The following is a 5,839-nucleotide window of genomic DNA, read 5'->3' on the forward strand; positions in this document are numbered from 1 at the left end:
CTCTGAGCCCCAAATCCCTTTCTGCAGTACTTCTTCCTAGGTAGTCATTTCCTATTTTGTATGTGTGCAATTGATTGTTCCTTTCTTGGGGTGCTCGGGCAGCTGGGGAGGGGGAGCAGGCTAGTAGCTGCATGGGGGGGGCTCTGGATTCCAGGGAGAGGGGCAAGGCCTGGGGTTCACCCGCCACCCATGGTTACAACTCTGGTTTACTCCACTTTCTTGACTGAAAAACATCAGTTTGGGTTTTATACTACATTTTTTTGGATTGGTTCATAGGTTTAATTGTATCAGATATTCACACCAATTTTGTTTTGTAGCAGTGTAAGGTTCAAAGTTGAGTGCTAGCCTGAATTAAAGTGTTTTGGGGTTTTTTTGTTTGGTTTTTAAGTTTATAAAGCAGGCAAATACCTTGTTCTGAATGTTCAAACCTTTTACAGCCAACTTTTGCTTTTCTGTAAATGTTTGTTAATATGATCTTTCAGATAAAAGACCAGTCACTCAGAGTCAGGCCTGGGACTGGTCTACACTACAGAGTTAGGTCGATGTAAGCCAGCTTATGTCGACCTAACTCTGTAAGCCTCTACACTAAAATGTAACTCACTCACCCACTACACCTTCTTACACTTACTTAACTCCATCTCTATGAGAAGCGTAGTGCTTAAGTCTATGTAGTTAGGTCAACGCAGTGTCAGTATCGACACTGCGTTGCTTACATTGATGCCTCTCAGAAACTATCCTGTGATGCCCCACATTGGCAATTAAATCAGTTCAAGCGCTCCCAGTGAGGATGCACACTGCTGATACCAGGAACGTAGTGTGGACATGTAAAACCGATTCAATTATTGTGGCGGCTGTACATCGATGTAACTTAGGTTGACTTTTGTAGTGCAGACATGCCCTCACCCAGCTCAAATTGCATTCTAGATCTCACACCAAAGACAATACTGAGAGCCAATTCTATTGTTACCTGAGGTCTTGCTGAACCCAAAGTTCTTGGGAACTTTACTCTTTGCGAGGCAAAGGCAGGAAATAATCAATGGGAACATGGCTGTTCGACCAATAGATAGTTGATGCAAGCAGGCAAACATAAGTGCTTTCATGCAAAGCTTCTACTTTATTTAGTCTCCAGCACTTAAATATGTCTTACAAATTACCCCCTAGATTCATATTTACCCAGGGTCATGAGGAGGTCTCGATAAATGCAAATGTCCAGTGGCTGGCTTTCCGTCTGCAGGGGAACTTGAGAGGTGTCTGAGCATTCAAATGTCCAGATTTCTTCCTGCTGAGCAGGAAGAAATGTTAAGTGTGGAGTTTTCCAGTCTGTCAGGCAGGGAATTTTCCATTCGTTAACAAGCTGTATTTCACATAGCAATAGTTAACTATTGCCAGAATTTCCATCTTGCAAAACCATATACTTTGGAAAAAGCTCAATCAGAAGGGCACAGGGTCATGTTTACTCCTCTTGGTCATTCACTTCCCCCCCATCCTCCTGGTCTGTTAATTGTGCTAAGGCTTCAGAAAGGCCTCAACAATCTGAGGTTTTCACCCAACGTGTCACCCTCATTCTAACCTCGCTACCTCTACCAAAGCAACATGCTGGCAATGCTGAGTGAGCCAGAGAGTGTGTGTGCATTAGGTTCTTACCGTCTGTTCAGCTGAGCCACTAAGGTACAAGAGTTGACCAATAAATTCTCCTAAGGGAGATGTTCCACCTACAGGAGGAAGAGGAGGGGGAAGTATTTTCCTGTAAAAAGGGATTCAAGGGTTGCTTTATGAAGAATTTTATACAGAAGATAATAAGAATTAAGATGCAAATGCCCAGTCATTCCCTCTGCACATGAAAGGAGGAAGATTAATAGCACTGGGTAGGAACCCGCCTTAGGACAAGAAACCCTGACATAGCAGGCCTGATTTGTATTTCCTTCCTACCCCTCTTCAAATGAAAGTCAGCATAGAGGTTCAACACTGCTTACTATTTTGAGCCTACTGGAAATGAGGTGGCTCATTAGATAGGCTCATTAGCTCTCTTCATCACCCCACCTCTTATAACCCTCCCTACTTCCCAAAATGCCACCCTAAACTATTAGCAGGCTAGACCTCGCAAAGTTTTACCCCAAACCAGAAAGAGGAAACCTTATTCTACCCAGCAGCCATTGCTGCCCCAGCACACAAATACTTTCATTTCTGTTCACATGTTCTTATTTGTGCCACAAAGCTCACCCATGTAAAGCCTTCTCCCTTATTCTTGGACCGCTGTATCAAGTTATGGTGACCACCACTGACCTGTATAACTCTGCCTCTCTCTGAACACGCATTAAGCTGGGAGTTTAACAACACATTTCAATTTAAGGCTCCGTCTGATCAACTCTTTCCTCAGTCTCCTTGGCATGTTTCCTTCCCCACTATCCCCATCCTTGTTTACTTATGCCAAGTCCTGCAGTGCTTCAATTGGCACTAGATTCGCTGGGAGAGAAATGGAGTGCACCATAAATCACGTGCAATGACTGCTCCAGTTACCAGGCTATGGGCGAGGGAGGGTAGCCTGTTTCCAGGGTCTATCTTGCTACTTGGCCTTTCAGGAAGAGACATTTGTAAGAGAGAGAGTGTGTGTAAAATGCTCTGTCTGATCCTTAGCAGGATGGAAGGAAAAGTGTTTTCCTAAGGGTATGTCTACACTACGAAATTAGGTCAATTTTATAGAAGTCAATTTTTTAGAATTCAATTTTATACAGTCTGTTGCGTATGTCCACATTAAGCACATTCAGTCGGTGGAGTGCATCCTCACTACCACAGCTAGCATCGACTTACAGAGCGCACACTGTGAGTAGCTATCCCACAGTTCCCGCAGTCTCCGCTGCCCATTGGAATTCTGGGTTAAGCTCCCAATGCCTGATGGAGCAAAAACTTTGTCACGGGTGGTTTTGGGTACATGTCGTCAGGCCCCCCTCCCTCCCTCCTTCTTTCCGTGAAAGCAACGGCAGACAATCATTTTGCGCCTTTTTCCCAGAGTCCCGTCCGCCAGACCCGCTCAGCCCACTGCCTGCCTGGATGATCGGAACCCCAGGCAGGCAGTGGGCTGAGCGGGGCCGGCGGACGGAGCCCCAGTCTGGGGCTCTGTCCACCGGCTCCTGCCAGCCAGGGTCCTGCTCAGCCCCGTTCAGCTGGCAGACCTTGGTGAGGTCGATCTAGGGTGACCAGACGTCCCGATTTTATCGGGACTGTCCCGATATTTGCTTGTTTGTCCCGCGTCCCGACCAATGTTAGGTCAGGACACTGGACAAACAAGCAAGGCTCCCACACCTCTCCCCTGCGCCCCGACTCCGCCCCTCCTTCCCCCCTTGGATCCCTCCCCAAATCCCCACCCCCTCACTGCACCATTGGCTCCTACCCAAATCCCTGCCTCTTTCCAAGCACGCTATGCCTGGGAGACGCAGGGGAGCGCGGAGCCGGGGTGAGTGTGAGTCCGGCCTGGCCCCGAGCAGGCAGGACTCAGGCGCGGTACCTGGAGGGAGAGTAGGGAGGCGGCTGTTCTCCCCACCTGGGCAGCGGGACTCGGGAGCAACCACTGCTGCAGCTCCCACTGCCGCGGGGGGAGGAAGCGGCCAAGCACGTGGCGCTCGGCGACTGCAGCTCCCGGGCCTTATGCGGGGACCCAGCAGCGCGCACGCTGCGCTCAGCCCCTGGCCGGTCGCGTCTGGGCTGGCTGCCCAGCTGGTGCAATCCCGCAGGCAGGGCCGGCTTTAGCAAGAGCGGGGCCTGATTCCTGGGGGCGGGGCTGGCAGCAAGCACCACCCCCAGGAATCGGGCCGCGTTCCGGCTGCAGCTCTGGCCAGGATCGCGGGGCTTGGGTCCGACCCGCTTGGCTCAGCTGCGGGGTCATGAGCTGAGCCAAGCCCCGGTGGCCGGGCCGGAGCCAAGCTGCGGGGGCCGGGCTGGGCCGGAGCCGAGCCGAGTCAGAGCCGCTGAGCCGGGGGTGCTTGGCTGGGGCCAGGCCGGCGCACTCGGCCAGAACCAGGGCCAGAGTGAGCTGCTTGGCCGGGGCTGGAATGGGCCGCGCCGTTCCTCCCCGGAGCCCTTCTCGCGCCCCCCTCCAGCCCAGCTTACCTAGTGCTGCCTGCCTGCCTCTGCTTCTTTTCAGACTTCCCGCGAACCTCTGATTCGCGGGAAGCAGGGGAGGGGGAGGAGCAGGGGGCGGAGTGTTCAGGAGAGGGGAGGAGGGAGAAGTGAGCTGGGGGCGGGGTGGAGAGCTGCGGCGCGGGGCCCTCTTAGCGCGGGGCCCGATTCAGCCAAATCGGCTGAATCGGCCTAAAGCCGGCCCTGCCCGTGGGCGGCCCCAGGGCGGAGGCATCGGCGGCCCCGTTCATTCCCCTGCAGGACCCAAGTGGGATGGGGGCTCTGGGAGTCAGAAAAAGGAACAGTGATTTTTACTGTTTCAAACCAGGGACGCTTTGTGTGTTAGGTGAACATGATAACCACTACACTACAGGGCTTTCACGTGTCAGGTGAACATGATAACCAGTATACTATGAGCTTCTCTTTTTTTTGCCAGACTTTGCCAAATGCGTAGGAATGTTTTCTCTAACTACAGAAGCTACCTAATACAATGTCTATATCTATGGCCTTCCTGCTCACAAAATGGTCATGCCCCCGCCCAAGGCTGGCTCAGGCAGGATCGCTAGTGAGGCATGATACTTTTGCTGTTAAACAAACACAGCAATTCTTTCCTGGCCTCTGCCACTGAATGCCACCATGCATTATGCTGTGCTCTAACAGTACGGGAGGACTGCATGAGCTCGGAAAACATGTAATCGCAAGTGTGGTTTTTTTGCCTTCTAATCTGCGATAACCTCAGGGACGGAGATGATAGGGGGAGCGTAGAAACATTTTGCGGGGACTGCTGAGTTCGCCATGCTGGCCAAACAGGAAATGAAATTCCAAAGTTCCCGGGGCTTTTCCTGTGTACCTGAGTAGTACATCTGAGTTCAAAGTGCTGTCCAGAGCCATCACAAGGGAGCACTCTGGGATAACTCCTGGAGGGCAAAACCGTTGAACTGCATCCACACTACCCCAAATTCGACCTGGCAATGTCAATTTCAGTGTTAATCCCCTCATCAGGGAGAAGTACAGAAATCAATTTTAAGAGCCCTTTATGTCGACAAAAATGGCTTTGTCATGTGGACAGGTGCAGGATTAAATCGATCTAACGCTGCTAAATTTGACCTAAATTCGTAGTGTAGACCAGGGCTTCTACTTGTTCCCACCTGACTCAAAGGAAGCCGCGCAAACCCACTTACACCGAGGATGAGCGTCCACACAGGCCGCTGCAGCAGTTGCGTAACCCGGTTTAAATCCCCCCCTTGGGCTGGTATGGCAAGCGCCCCCCCCCGATAAGGGGCTTTCTGTGGTCCGAGCGGCAGCGGAGGGGTCCCCGCCTGGCAGCACAAGGGCGGGGGCTCGCCCCAGGGCTCTGGCCCTCCACCCGCTCGGGGATGTGAGCGGGCCTTGGCTGGGGCCAGCGACCCCGTGTCCCGGGAGCTGCCCCAGCGCAGGCCTAGGCGCGAGGCGCTGGCGGGTGCCAGGCTCCCCGGCACAGGCGGCTCCTGCGCGCCGCACGGCGGGCTTGGGAGGCGGAGCCCGGCGGCCGCGCGGCGACGAGGGAAGGGCGGCCCGGAACTTGGGAAGGCGGGAGAGCCGGGGCGGAGCTGCCTGTCGTGGGCGCTCTCGCTGTGTTGTGTGGGCACCCGCCCGGTGAACCCGGGGTCCCCGCTGTCTGCTGGCTCCGGGCGCGGAGCGCGGCTGCCCGGGGAAGGGGATGGGGCGGGACGTGGGGAGGGTTTAA

At 53.5% G+C, this 5,839-nt stretch overlaps 1 long non-coding RNA gene across 1 annotated transcript in view; it reads right to left on the reverse strand.

Annotated features, from left to right (window-relative positions):
• Positions 1–5,659, reverse strand: part of LOC128837955 (uncharacterized) — a 28,127-nt gene extending 22,468 nt beyond the window's left edge. Inside the window, exons 1-3 of the long non-coding RNA XR_008445070.1 lie at positions 5,295–5,659; positions 1,645–1,744; positions 1,174–1,279 (exon numbers count right to left, since the gene is read on the reverse strand). This is a non-coding gene — a long non-coding RNA (uncharacterized LOC128837955). The remainder of the gene's footprint in view (positions 1–1,173; positions 1,280–1,644; positions 1,745–5,294) is intronic.
• Between the last annotated feature and the right edge of the window lie 180 nt (positions 5,660–5,839).

This window comes from Malaclemys terrapin, chromosome 5, assembly GCF_027887155.1.
Source record: "Malaclemys terrapin pileata isolate rMalTer1 chromosome 5, rMalTer1.hap1, whole genome shotgun sequence".
Taxonomy (NCBI): domain Eukaryota; kingdom Metazoa; phylum Chordata; order Testudines; family Emydidae; genus Malaclemys; species Malaclemys terrapin.